The 15,635-nt window shown below is 37.1% G+C and overlaps 1 pseudogene; it reads right to left on the minus strand.

The window, feature by feature from the left end:
- Nucleotides 1-3,703: 3,703 nt before the first annotated feature.
- LOC118985880 (60S ribosomal protein L23-like) lies at nt 3,704-4,132 on the minus strand (annotated as a pseudogene).
- Between the last annotated feature and the right edge of the window lie 11,503 nt (nt 4,133-15,635).

Raw genomic sequence — 15,635 nt, forward strand, 5'->3', positions numbered from 1 at the left:
AGAAGGAAGCTGCATAACCTATGGGAACAGAAATGTCTTCCTATGAACAACTGTCCAGAAGCTCTAGACTGCTTCACAAGATAGAAATGAACACGTGTCTTCTTTAAGCCATTACATATTGGGGTTTCTTTGTTACGGAGCTAATCCTACAATCTAATCTTAAAATTTTCCAGGAGTAATTATGAAAGTCCTTTAAAAGTGAAAAATAGTCCTGGCTGGTGTAGCTCAGTGGATTGAGTGAGGGCCTGCGAACCAAAGGGTCACCAGTTCGATTCCCAGTCAGGGCACATGCCTGGGTAGTAGGCCAGGTCCCTACTAGGGAGCATGCAAGAGGCAACCACACATTGATGTTTCTTTCCCTTTCTTTCTCCTTCCGTTCCCCTCTCTCTAAAAATAAATAAATAATTTTTTTTAAAAAAGCAAAAAAAATATACCCAACATCTGTTTGCTTAGCACACATTCAATTTCTACTATATATTAGGTTCTCTCCTAGGTTCTAGAGCTTAAAAAAATGAATCAGCCCTGGCTGGTGTAGCTCAGTGGATTGAGTGTGGGCCTGTGAACCAAAGGGTCACCAGTTCGATTCCCAGTCAGGGCACATGCCTGGGTTGCAGGGCAGTTCCCAGCAGGGAATGTAGTTCCTGGCAGGGGGCACACGAGAGGCAACCATACATTGATATTTCTCTCCCTCTCTCTTTCCCTTCCCCTCTAAAGATAAATAAATAAAATCTTAAAAAAATGAATCAGACATACCTTCTATTCTGAAAAACTCCCAACATAAGAAAGGAAAATTTGACTCAAAGGGAAATGGGAAGACAATTGACATATATTAACCAGGTATGTTTTTACATGCATTGCTGAACTAGTCCTCACCAAAAAAAACCCTTGAGTTGTAAGTGTTATAATTGTCATACAGCCAAAGCAATGGATGATTCAGTGGTATATCTGCCTTACAAACAGTGGATTTGCCAAGCATCTTTATCATCACCTTAGGTGTAAGAGTACTTGTTAATTGGTCTTGACAGAGGCAGTAAAACAGTATCTCCATGGCCACAGTTGTTCTCCCTATAACAGGCATGCCATCCACTCCATCTTCTAATAACAGATCCCAATTTTTATATTGAGTTTTATTCTGTCCTTACTCTTTAGTCCGTGTACTTAATTAAGCAAGACTACACCTCTGTTATTACTCAGAGGTAAAACATTCTCCTTAGGCCTAACTCAGTCATTGCATCATATTCCCTTAGCCATTGTGATTGGAATCCAACTTGCTCTTCCTTTTTGCCCTTGAACCTGAAAGGATGGAAGGACGGGAGCACTACTGTAGGGAACCTGATACTGAAGCCTGGCAGAAAGTAATTAAAGAATATAGAGCAACCAAGCACTAGTGACTTGGTTAGCCTGAACTGAGTGAGCTATGCTCAAAGCCTGGACCTTATACTTGGGCTTTTCAGTTACATAAGACAACAAATTTCTTTTTAAACCAGTTTGGGTCACGTTTTCTGCCACTTGTAATGAAAAGAATCCCACTCATTTCCTATAGTCTTAGTCTGTGACAAAGGTGAGGTATTTTTATGCATCAATAGAAAAAGTGTGCATCTTTCTATCCAATGTTAATAAGTTTATTGCTTGCCAGGACCTCCAAGATTCTTGATAAACAAGAATTTATTACATAAAACACAAAATACTTTGTCAGTAACAGTCAATGGCCACTACTTTCAGGGAGATTTCATAACATCTGTCTTACTTGGTGTTTTAGACTTGCCATAGTTCCTGGCTTATGTATTTTTAGCAGTAGCACTGATGATGATTTATATTTATGTACTTTAAAAATCTGATATTTGAGCTAATTGTACCCTCGCCCTAAATATAGTGTGCAATGAGAAAGATTTCAGGCTCCAGGACAAAACCTCTCATGAGTTAAATTTAGAGTCTTCTTGTACCATGAGAACAAAATTAAATTCTTCTCTTTTTTTTAGGACTTTGAGAGCTAATTTAGTAGTACTGGTTTAAACCCTTTTTTCTCAAGAAATCATCAATTTATTTTATTTGCTCAGATATATTCTTTTAAAAAATAGATTGAATTAAAGTCTGAATCACAATCTTCCTTTTTAGTCTCATGAACTTGGCCTGAAGGAGCTGGCTTTGTTTTCATTGATTCTATTGAAAGCTAATTTTTCTGAAATAAATTAGTTATTTCGTTGAAATATTTTTTCCAACAGGTTTTGTGTAGTACACATACTTATATGATCTGCATCTGTGCTCCTGACTTTCATTTCTCCTTCACACTATCTACTATGGCGATGAAAGAGGTGGAACAAATGTGTCCGAACTGTGGAGAGGGGCAACTGAGCAGCTGAATGTGTAGGTGTGAACATGGGTCATGTGTTTTACACTGTATCTGTTTGTGTGAGGAAGCAAAGGTTCAAAGAGAAAGGATGTCTGTAAGAATTCTGTGGCTGCTCAAAATTGTACATAATGGCTCTAATTTTTATATCAGTTTTAATTAAAACTTGGATTTTCAGTTTTTGAGTCTATGTGAGTGTGCACTATTAGAGATCTTAAATTAACATAAAGCAGATCTCTGATAGAATCCATGAAATTTTAGGAAACGGCTACATAGACCTTGATGAGAAGAATCATCTGTCATCCTTAAAATTTAACTTGACATTTTACAAGTCTGTATTACCACTCCTTAATATGTTTATATTCAAATTACCTATACCTTTTTTCCCATGTTTGAACAAGAAAATGTTCATAACACTATCATATGCACACATGTGTACCAACATACTACTATTCCTGTAACAGTTCCCTTTTTTAAAAAATATTATGACTGGAATTTGTACTTTCTAATTCTCTTCCCTTTTTCTACCAAGCCCCCAATCCCCTACTTCCTCCTGGCAACCATCAGCCCATTCTCTGTAACTATGAGTTTGTTTCTGTTTTATTTTGTTTGTTCATTGTTTTATTTTCTAATTCCACATATAAGTAAAGTCACACTGCATTTGCCTTTTAATTTGTTTGTTTGTCCAATTTATTTTACTTAGTATAGTACTACTTAGGTTCATTTATATTGTTACCAATGGCAAGATTTTATATTTTGTTATGGTTGATTAATATTCCATTGTTTATATGTATTACCTCTTCTTCATTTGTCTATTGATGGATGCCTGGGTTGTTTCCATATCTTGGCTATTGTAAGCAATGCCGCAATGAACAGAGGTGTACATGTATCTTTTTGATACATGTACATATTGTTTTTGTTTTCTTTGGTTAAATATCCAGAAGTAGAATTGCTGTGGCATACAGTAGTTCTATTTTTAACTTTTTGAGGAATTTTCCTACTGTTTTCTGTATGGCTACCCTGATTTACAATCCCATCAACAATGCACAAAGCTTCCTTTTCCCCACATCTTTACCAACACTTGTAATTTGTTGTCTTATTTGATAATAGCCATTATGACAGTGTGAGGTGATAACTCATTGCAGTTTTGATTTGCATTTCCTTACTGATTAGTGTTGTTGAACATCTTTTCATGTGTCTGTTGGCCATTTGTGTGTCCTCTTTGGAGAAATGTTTATTAAAGTCCTCTGTCTATTTTTAATTGGATTATTTGTTTTTTTGTTTATTTTTGGATATTGAGTTATATGATTTTGGGGGGGAGGAGGAAATGGTTTTTAATTTCTTTCTTTACAAATACACTAGAGAATTATGCAGTGCTGCCAGGGCTGGATGCAATCCTGGGCCACAGATCTGCACACTGATTTGCAACTGGTCCTGTGATGGCAGAATCTTTCATTTCACCCTTGTTGTTTACTATGACCCCCACATTATCTTCAAAATAAATACGCCATCTTTTCTCTGGTGTGACTTTCATTGTTGTATTACTACTGCTGGATGTACCTTCTTTTTGAGCTCTGGTTTACCTTTTTTGATGGTAGTCATCACCACGTCACCCACACCAGCAGCAGGAAGCCTGTTCAGTGGTCCCTTGATCCCCTTCACAAAGATGATATACAGATTTTGGCCTCCTGTGTTGTCAGCACGGTTGGTCACAGTTCCTACGGGAAGACCAAGGGAAATCTGGAATTTCGCACCAGAAGACTAGCCACATCATGGCTTCAACATCTTGAACACCAGAAAGGGATGTATATGAGTTTTATTACATATTCTAGATATCAACCCCTGTCAGATATATCATCTGCAAATTTCTTCTCCCATTGAGTAGGTTGGCTTTTCATCTTGGTGGTTTCCTTTGCTATGCAAAGGCTTTGTAGTTTGATGTAGTGCCATGTGCTTAGTTTCGCTTTTGTTTCCTTTGCCATAGGAGGAATATCCAAAAAGATATTGCTAAGAGATTTGTTAAAGAAACTTTACCGCCTATGTTTTCTTCTAGGATTGTTGTGGTTTCAGGTCTTATATCTAAATCTTTAATCCATTTTGAGTTTATTTTTGTATATGGTATAAGAAAGTGGTTTAGTTTCATTTTTTGCATGTATCTGTCCATTTTTCCCAATGACATTTATTGAAGAAACTGTCTTTTCCCCACTGTATATTCTTGCCTCCATTCTTGTTGTAGATTAATTGACCATAAAAGCATGGGTTTATTTCTGGCCTTTCTATTCTGTTCTTGATCTATGTATCTGTTTTTGTTTGAGTGACACACTGTTTTGATTACCGTAGCTTTGTGGTATAGTTTGAAATCAGAGAGCATATGTTCAGTTTTTCTTCTTTCTCAAGATTTCTTTGGCTACTTGGAATATTTTGTGGTTCCATATACATTTTAGGATTATTTGTTCTTCTTCTGTGAAAAATGCTATTGGAATTGCTTTGAATCTATAGTTTTCTTTGGGCAGTATGGACATTTTAACAACATTAATTATTTCAAGCTTTTAGCACAGTATAACCATCCATTTATTTGTGTGTTCTTCAATTTTTGTCATCGATGTCTAGTTTTCAGGTTACAGGTCTTTTATCTCTTTAGTTAAATTTACTTCTAGATATTTTATTCTTTCTGGTGCAAGTGTATATGGAACTGCTTTTTTAATTTCTCTTTCTGATAGTTTATTATTTGTTTACATAAATGCAACAAATTTCTGAATATTAATTTTGTATCCTATAATTTTATTGAATTCATTTATTAAAGACTATTCAACATACTGCTACACAATCAATGGGTTAATGAAGAAATCAAGGAGAAGGTTGAAAAATATCTTGAGACAAATGAAAATGGAAACAAAATGGTTTGAAATCTTTGGGACATAGCAAAAGCAGTTCTAAGAGAGAAATTCATAGTGCTACAGCCCTACCTCAAGAAACAAGTAAAATCTCAAATAAACAATCTAAACATACACTTATAGAAACTAGAAAAGAAAAAGAACAAACAAAACTCCAAGGAGGTGGAAAGAAGGAAATAATAAAGATCAGAGCAGAAATAAATAAGTTAGAGACTCAAAACAGGAGAAAACAAAAAGATCAATGAAACTAAGAGCTGGTTCTTTGAAAAATAAATGAAGTAGTTAAAACTTGAGCCAGGCTCACCAAAGAAAAATAAATAAATAATAGGGGGTCTAAATTGGGGGTCTACATAAAATTGAAAATGAAGGAGAAGTGACAACTGACATCAAAGAAATAAAAAGCATTTTAAGAGAATTCTACAACAGTTATATGCCTACAAATTGGACAACCTTGAATTGGATCCAACCAGAATCCCAACAAATAAAATCCCAGGACTAGACGTGTTCACAGGTGAATGCTTCTACTAAGCATTCAAAGGAGCATTAACGCATGTCCTTCTTAAACTATTCCAAAAAACTGAAGAGAAGGGAAAGCTTCCAAACACATTCTATGAGTCCAGTATTACCCTGATACCAAAACCAAAGACACTACTAAAAAAATTTATAAGCCAATATCCCTAATGAATGTAGATGTAAAAATTCTCAACAAAATATTAGCAAACAAAATTCATCAATACATTGAACAAATCATACACCAGAACTAAGTGGGATTTAGTGCAGGAATGCAAGGATGGTTCAATATCTGCAAATCAATAAACATGATATATACCACATAAACAAAATGGAGGATAAAAATCATATGATACTCTTAATTGATGACACAGACAAATTTGACAAAATACAACATTCATTTATGACAAAAACTCTCAGCAATGTATACAAGGAACATATCTCAACATAATGAAGGTCACATATGATAAACCCACAGCTAACATCAAACTCAATGGTAAAAAGCTGAAAGCTTTTTCTCTGAGATCAGGAACAAGGCAAGGATGTCCACTCTTACCACTTTTATTCAGCATAGTATTGGAATTCCCAGCCACAGCAGTCAGACAAGAAAAAGAAATAAAAGTTATTCAAATTGGAAAGAAAAAAGTAAAATTGTCACTATTTTGCAAATGACACAATACTACTCATAGAAAACCCTAAAGATTCCACCAAAAACTATTAGATCTAAAAATGAATTTGGTAACAGGCTTTTTTAAACCTAAATTTTGATGCTATAATTTTTTAAACGACTGCCTTTATAAACATAATTGACATATATTTTTACTGTGACTTTTTTCACAAAAATACAATGTGTCAAGGGCACATGCTTAAGAATCAATACTCTTGGATTCCACTTTTAACCCCGACGCTAACTTGGCACATAATTTTGAGCAAATAATCTTTTGATTCAAGACTTAGGCTTCTTTTCTAAATATAGATCAGCTCCAAGGTCCTTTTAAGGTTCACGACTCTTTAAAAGAGACATAATTTGTAAATCGCAGATATTACTTTTGTGGTTAATAGAAAAGAACATAAAGTACTTTTGAAGCCTTACCCAATTATTTCATCTTAATTATGGTTAACAGATTTATGAATTTAGTTAGGAATAGAAATGGGTGAAGTTATCCATGAATCTTACCCTTCTTATCTCAGTTGGTGGCAGCCTTAGAGTACAAAGGATACTAAGTAATTACGATGCAATAAACTTTGCAAACGAAAAGACTTTGTTTTGGTCTCTACTAAATCCTCAGTTCCCAGAACAGTGATCTTAAAATTTTCTAAAGGAGTAAACATGATAACGTCAAGATTGGGGCATTTATAAAACCCAGTATGAAAACAGAGTGAAGGCTTTGCAGGAAGGATAATAATAGAGTCTCTAGGGGTGAACTAGAGTTTGCCAAGTAGAGAAGGAGGAAAAGACATTCCAGAGGTGGAGCCCAGTGGGTTGTGGCAGAAACTCTGAGTTGTTTTCAGTATCTACCCTTCTTCCCCAGGAACAGAATTCCTGGGCCTGTGAACACTGCAATAAAGATTTCATTTCACACTTCCCTTGCCATTTAATCGAGAGGCTAGATTTTAGCCCATGGGGTTAGGAATTCCTTTGATGCAATGTCCTTAAATAGAGGAGGGTAAGACCTTCATTTTCTTCCTTCTTTTTACTGGCTGGATTACAGATATGATGGATTATGGTGACTTAGAATGTGTCAGTTTAGCCGCTCTGAACCACTTTCCCTAGAATTCTTTTTTCTGTATGTTTCCATTTAGAACAGCCCACAATAGATTATTGTGGGAGATCTTGAGAGCTTCAGCCACTTTGTAGCTCTACAAAATGTTGTTGATCTGAGGATTCACTTCATTGATGTGGGGCAGCAGTTGCTCCATCTTCCCTGGGATTTTTCTTCAGCGTCTTACTTTTGAGCCAGGCATTGGTTTCAGCGCTGTGACAATGAGATATTGCTTCTGCAGGATACTCACACCGCCGAAAGGTAGAGGCAATAAAAATTGGCATGGATTTCAGTGTCTACGTATGAGACTCAAACGGCATGCTCCTGGGTTTTGGCTTGTTATTGATCTCCAACATCCTTTTCAGACTCTGCCTGCCTGGTGTACTTCAAGCTCTAGGTTCAGATATGAATACAGCAGCTTTACAGAGACTGTTTCCACAATAACCAGCTCCTACAATTCAGAAACATCAAATTCTGTATGTACATATATCCATCCTAGTAGTTATTCTCTGGTGAAACCCAGTAGTTTTGCCATAATAAATGCCTAAAAATGTGTGAGTAACCTTGAACCAAGTGGTGGGTGAAAGCTAGAAGGATTTTGAGACACGTGTTAGAGAAAACCAAAATTTTCTTTGAATAGACTGTTAGTGGAAATCTGAACTTTGAGAAAGTTGGTGGTAAAGATTCAAAAGGAAGTGAGAAACACAAGGAGAAGGATTCTTGTTAGTAGTTGCAGAAATCTTAGCAAAACTGTTGTCTTTAGTTATGTGGAGAGCAGAGGATATGCCTAAATAGACTTGATGATCTAGCTAAGAGGCTTTTCACACAAAGTGTCGAAGGTACAACATGCTTATAGCAAGGTGTCAAAGGAAAGAGATAAATTGAGAGTACTGTTAAACTGATGATTTTGCAAATGCTCAGCCTCTTGAGACAGCAGAAGGTTTTAGAATTTAGAACTCATACCTGGCCAGTGTTCCTCTGTCAGCTGGAGCATTGTGACATACACCAAAAGGTAGTGGGTTCAGTTCCCAGTTTGGCACATACCTGGGTTGTGAATTTGATCTTTGGTCAGGGTACATACAAGAGGCAACCAGTCAAGTTTCTCCCATCTCTCTCTCTCTCTCTCTCTCTCTCTCTCTCTCTTTCTCTTATAGCAATGAAAAAATGTCAGGTGAGGAAAAATTTTAAAAAAGAAAGAAATGGTGGTGAGTAAAGTTCAAATTCAAGGCACTGCCAGGAGATAAAAATCTAAAGACAAAGCAAACAGTGTGACTGTAAAACCTTTTGTTGAGATTTTCAAACATCAAGAGTGGTTCCTTCGAGTACTATTCAATTGCACAATGGGTCCTTTAAGAAGAGTCAGAGTGTGCTTCACAGATCTTCTGAAGCAAACACTAGAGCCTCCAAGTAGTTTCTTGTCCCTCTGGAGGCTCTGCAGGGGCACAAAGCAGAAAGTTCGGGCCAGTGTGGCCTTTTTCTAATGGGGTGAACTACAATGAAATTCACAAGAGGCCCACATGTTTTTGAGAGTACTTTATCCCCGAAACAGCTATTTTCAATCTTTTTTTATCTCCTAGCACACATAAATTAATGACTAATATTCTGTGGCTAAATACCAAAAAAATTTTTTTGCTGGTCTGACAAAAAATAGGTATAATTTTGCTGGTTTTAAATTATATCTTACTAATTATGCTATTAGAGTTGTCCCAATTATTCCCTTTTTGCCCCCCTCCACCCAGCCCCCCACTCCCTTAGGCAACCCCATTTTAATATCCATAGATCATGCATATATGTTCTTTAGCTACTCTATTCCCTATGCTGTACTATATCATCCCCATGATTATTCTGTAACTACTCATTTGTACTTCTTAATCCCTTCACCATTTTCTCCCATCTCCTTGATTCCCCTCACATTTGGCAACTGTCAGAATATTCTCTGTATCTATGATTCTGTTTCTGTTTTGCTTGTTTCTTTATTTTGTTTTTTAGATTCAATTGTTAATAGACATGTATTTATTGCCATTTTATTATTCATAGTTTTGATCTTCTTAAATAAGTCTCTTTAACATTTCATATAATAATGGTTTGGTGATGATGAACTTCTTTAGCTTTTTCTTGTCTGGGAATCTCTTTATCTGCCCTACAATTTTACATGATAGTTTTGCTGAGTAGAGTAGTTTTGGTTGTAGGTCCTTGCTTTTCATCACTTTGAATATTTCTTGCAAATCTCTTGTAGGCTGCAAAGTGTTTTTTGAGAAATCAGCTGATGGTATTATGGGAACTTCCTTGTAGGTAACTAACTGCTTTTCTCTTGCTGCTTTTAAGATTCCCTCTTTGTCCTTAACCTTTGGCATTTTAATTATGACGTGTCTTGGAGTGGGCTATTTGCAACCATATTGTTTGGGACTCTGTGTTTCCTGGACTTGTGTGCCTATTTCCTTCACCGGGTCAGAGAAGTTTTCTGTCATTACTTTTTCAAACAGGTTTTCAATTTCTTGCTCACTCTCTTCTTTTTCTGATACCAGCATGACACAAATGTTGGTACACTTATACTTGTCCCAGAGGCTCTTTACACTATCCTCATTTTGGGGAGTTCTTTTTTCTTCTTGCTGTTCTGATTGGGTATTTTTTTCTGAATTCATTACTTTTAAAAATATTTATTGTATTTTTTCCATTATCATTTAGTCCCATTTTACTCACCTCCCCACATCAAATAGCTGTCATCTGATCTCCACCTATGAGTCTGTCTGTTTTGCTTGGTAGTTCAGTTTGTTTATTAGATGCCACATATAAGTGAAATCATATGGTATTTGTCTTTCTCTGACTGGTTTATTTCACTTAGCATAATGTTCTCCAGGTCCACCCATATTGTCACAAAGGGTAAAATTTTCTTTTTTATGGCCTTGTAGTATTCCATTGTACAAATGTCCCACAGTCGTTTTATCCATTCATCTACTAATGGACAGTTGGGTGGCTTCCTTGGCATTTGTAAATAATGCTACAATGAACATAGGGGTACTTATGTTCTTTCAAATTAGTTTTTCATGTTGCTTCATATATATTCCCAGGAGTGGGATTGCTGGTCAAAAGGCAGATCCATTTTTAATTTTTTGAGGTACTTCCATACTGCTTTCCACAGTGGCTACATCAATCTGCATTCCCACCAACAGTGCAAAAGGGTTCCTCCTTTTTCCACATCCTTGCCAACACTTGTTGTTTATTGATTTATTGATGGTAGCCATTCTACCAAGTGTGAGATGGTATCTCATTGTGGTTTTAATTTGCATTTCTCTGATAATTAGTGACATTGAGCATCCTTTCATACTTTTGTTGGCCATCTGTATGTACTCTGGAGAAGTATCTATTCAGGTCCTTTGCCCATTTTTTCAATTGGTTGTTTGTGTTTTTGATGTTGAGTTTTGTAAGTACTTTATAAATTTTGGATATTAACCCCTTATCAGATGTATTGGCGAATATGTTCTTTCATTTTGTGGGTTGTCTATTTATTTTGATGATGATTTCCTTTGCTGTGCAAAAACTTTTTCGTTTGATGTAGTCCCATTTGTTTATTTTTTTCTTTTGTTTCCCTTGTCTGGGAAGATATGTCCAATAAAATATTGCTACAAGCAATGTCCAAAATTTTTCTGCCTATGTTTTCTTTAGAATTTTCTCATTTCAGGTCTAACATCTAAGTCTTTGATCCATTTTTAATTTTTTCTTGTATGTGGTATAAGAAGGTGGTCTGGTTATATTTTTCTGCACATATCTGTCCAGTTTTCACAACACCATTTATTGAATAAGCTATCTTTAACCCATTGTATGTGCTTGCTTCCTCTGTTGAATATTAATTGACCATAAAGCTGTGCGGTTATTTATGGGCTCTCTATTCTGTTCCATTGATTTATATGTCTGCTTTATGCCAGTACTGTGCTATTTTGGTTACTATGCTCTTATAAGTTGATATTAGGTAGCATGATTCCTCCAACTTTGGTCTTTTTTCTCAGGATTGCTATTGCTTAGTGGGGCCTTTCTTTCTTATATTCCAAATCACTGATTTGATTCTCAGCTTCATCCATTCTACTGTTGATTCCTTGCAAATTGTTCTTTATTTCAGTTAGTGTATCCTTCATTTCTGACTGGTTCTTTTTTTTATGGTTTCCATGTCCTTTTTTATGCTGTTTAAGTTCTCTCTGAGTTCATCTGCTCTTCCCCTAAGTTCATCGAGCATCCTTGTAACCAGTGCTTTGAACTCTGTATCTGAGATATTGCTTTTTCCCATTTTGTTTAGTTCTTTTTCTGGAGAATTGTTCTGCTCTTTCATTTGGGCCATGTTTCTTTCTCTCCTCATTTTGGAAGCCTCCCTGTGTTTGTTTCTATATATTAGGTAGAACTGCTGTGACTCCTGGGCTTGGTATATAGTAGATCTCCTGTAGGGTCCAGTGGCACAGCCTCTCTTATCACTCCAGCTGGGTATTCAAGGTGTGCCCACGATGTGGGTTGTGTACACCTTCCTCTTGTAGCTGAGGCTTGGTTACTGTTAACAGGTCAATAGGGAGAATTTACCTGGGCTGATCACCTTCGATGAACTGCTGTGACCACTGACCATCAACCTCCAACCACTGCGGAGGATCAGCTGTGCAGGGGCCCACTCCACAGAGCAGGACTTACTTCAGCAGGGCTCTGGTGCCCACTGAGTCTGCCCTTTGAATGTGTCACTTTTGGAGTTGGTTCAGTGGTTGTCCTCCAACATGGTTTGTAGTCATCCACTGGGTGTGCAGGCTGTGGGGCATCCTGGGAGGTACAGACTAAGGTCATCTGCCATCTTTGTTCTGTCTGAGGCCACCAGGCATAAGCTGCAAAGTGATCTGAAGACGGCTGCTCTGTATGCTTGGCTTGGAGGAGTCCAAGTGAGGCCAAGCTATGAACCAAGATCTGTTGCTGCTATTGCCAGGCTAGGGGCCACTTAGCAAGAGATATGGGGCTTTCTGAGGCCAAATGCTTCTTGTTTAAGAGGATTTAGGAAAATCTGAAGCATGAGCCAAGACAAGACATTTGCATGGAAAAGCCTTTGGAAACAGCTTGGGTGGGCCCAAAAATTGGTGGGGAGGAGACTCAGGGAATCACCAGGATGAGGCAACCTGTGTGAGCCAGGTTGATGGACTATCAGACCTGGCACCGCCTTCCAGCTCCGTAGGGGGAGGGCTCAGAAAAGGAACAGTAGTCTCTGTCAGCAGTTCTATCTGGGAGAAAGCTGTCCCCTAGCTCTTGTCCTGATGCCAGACAATCCTCCCAGTATGACTCTGGTGCCTTTCAAGCTGCTGGCCTGGTGCTGAAATTTAGAGGAAGTGAGTCTGAGTAAGTCTGTGCATGGATACTTTAAGAGGAACAGCCTGAGTCTCTAGCAGTTTCTGTCTCACACGGCCTCCCCTCCAACTCCACTGGTTTTTGCAGCCAGAAGTTATAGGGACTTATCTTCCTGGCACTGGAACCCTGGGCTGGGGGGTCCACTGTGGGGCTAGAACTCCTTGCTCTCGAGATATCCCTCTCAATTTTTATCCACTACACATGGGTGTGGGGCCAGCCTGTTCTGTGTCTCTGCCTCTCCTGCCAGTCTTGACTATAGAGGAAAATGCTCTCGTTTTTTTAGAGGTGCTTAGTGAACTATAGAGATTTAGAGCAGAGATTTTTCTACCTTTTTCATCTTATGGCACACATAAATTAATTACTGAAATTCTGCAGCACACGAAAAAAATATTTCTTTGCTCATCTGACAAAAAATAAGTATAATTTTGATTCATTCACACCAGATGGCTATTGTTATATTAGCTGTTAATCTTTTTTTTTATTTGACAGTTTAAGGGTAAAGAGTTCAGTGCCTTTGACTAAATAGTCAGGTGTATTGGCATGCTTTGTAAAGCATGTGACATTCTTGTGATATTCTTGTCACATTCTTGTGACAACACCAATGTGCCTCTTTGCTCTTGAGATGGTTGCCAGACCTCTAATCATCAGATCTGCATACTTGTAAGCCAGGAACAAGGAAAAAAAGCAAAGAAAAATAAGCACCTCCAAACTGATTTCGCCCTTCTTCCCCAAAAGGTGCCTTTCTGTATATCTCTACCAACCACTCTGCTGACTTAGAACTGGATCACATCACCTTACTTATATGGGAAATGAAAGGGGTTTGGCTGGTTTTTTTTATTTTTTTTAAGCCAGGAGCATTTCTGCCTCAATAAAATCAAGGTTCTGGAAGTGATTATGAGTAAAAATCAGTCTCTACTGGGGACCACTTTTGTTTATTCTCACAGCTAAGTACAACTTAGTCATCTCTATACTTGCTTTTGACCCATGAGAAGTAAGAAAAGAAGGAACTGTGCATTTTCTCTCTCACTTTCATAATATATAAAAATTAATAAAATGTAGTAAACAGTAGAAACAGCTAAATAAATTATAGTTTATCTGTAAAATGGAATATTATGTAGACATAGAAATTTGGAAAAAATACATTTAATGACATATAATATTCATCTTATATTAAGTGAAAAAATGAGCTTCCAAACATAATCTTATTTCAAACAATGTTACAAATGTATATTGTGCATGTTATAAAGGTGTTTTATATACACACACATATACATAGGAAAAAATTATTGGAAATGTACACAAAATCTTTGTTTAAAATTTTTAATTTATTTTTAGAGATGGGGGAAGGGAGGGAGAAAGAGAGGGAAAGAAACATTGATTGGTTGCTTCTTGCATGCGCCTCAAATGGGGACTGGCCTGCAACCCAGGCATGTGCTCTCATGGGGAATCAAATGAGCAACCTTTCGCTCAGCAGGACAATGCCCAAGCAACTGAACCACGTTGGTCAGGGCCCAAAATCTTGATAGCGAATTATCTTTAGGAGATAGGATAATAGGAAATTTTAATTTGGGGGGTGGGGGACTATTCTGTATTTTCCACTGTTTTAATAATAAACATTACTTTTGTTTTGAGTAAGCAAATGCCTTAAGCTGTATTTTTAACTTATCAGCTCCCTCAATAAGGTAATATTCTAAATAAAATCAGGCTATCTTTTTTTTCAGCAAACTAATATGAAGTTTCTGTGTACTTTTTAAGACTGCATTTGCTTGGTTATTTGTTACCTGGGAAAGGAGACATGAAGGTTTGGTTCAATCAATCTAGGCCCCTGGGAAGTATTTGAAGAGATGTCTCTACAGGTTGTCCTGTCTGTCATTCCTAGATCACGGAGAGGACATTGAGGATGGGCAGTGGACAAAGTAAAAACAATGGTAGCAACAAATGGCTTACAGATCTACTGAGTAGGCCTTAAAAGCCACTGACAAGTCTTGATTGGTTCAATAAGAACGTCTCCTTCAAAATTATCCTGGTGTCAGAAATAATATTCCCATATTGCTGATCTCTCTTAGTTGCAATCTGACCTCTTGGTCACATTCTATACTTCTCTTTGGTGTTTCCTTACTTGGTATTATTAGCAGCTTTGCATCCATTTGAAAATTACTATATCTAAACAGCACATTGTATTCATTTATCCTGATAACCTGGATTACAAATATCAAATATTACTATTTCCCTAGAATTGGAGAAACACTTCTAAATCTTGGTATATTTCTCTCTTTGCTCACCAACTGTTGAATAATGAGGTGTTTTCTTCATTCTTATTTGATCTAAGATCAACAGAACAAAAGACCTCAAAATGCACACTGTAACTATACTCTAGAGAGACATAAACGTCACTTCTCTTATAGGCTCTTTCTGTGTTAACTAGTTACATTTCAAGATATTTGTAGCATTGCCAGAAATGTTAACTATTGACAAAATATCATGCTAATTATATTTCTTAAATTCCTCAAATACATGCAGAAAAGGTAAATATGCTGATATTAACTACTTGTGCACCTTGATGTATATTTGCTGATGTGCATACAGGCTTTGCTGTGTGAGAACACCACAACCCAGCATCCGCACACTGCCCCCTTATGATCCCCATCTGCTTTATAACGCACTGGAGTGATTGTTAAAGAGTTTGGCAGGCTTTTCTCCCCTTCCTCTTTGCCCTAACTCCCCTGAGAATGTGAGTCGTGTGCAAGGGAAAAGCTA

Source organism: Sturnira hondurensis, unplaced genomic scaffold (assembly GCF_014824575.4).
Source record: "Sturnira hondurensis isolate 20B ecotype Veracruz unplaced genomic scaffold, ASM1482457v3 Scaffold0004136, whole genome shotgun sequence".
Lineage (NCBI taxonomy): Eukaryota > Metazoa > Chordata > Mammalia > Chiroptera > Phyllostomidae > Sturnira > Sturnira hondurensis.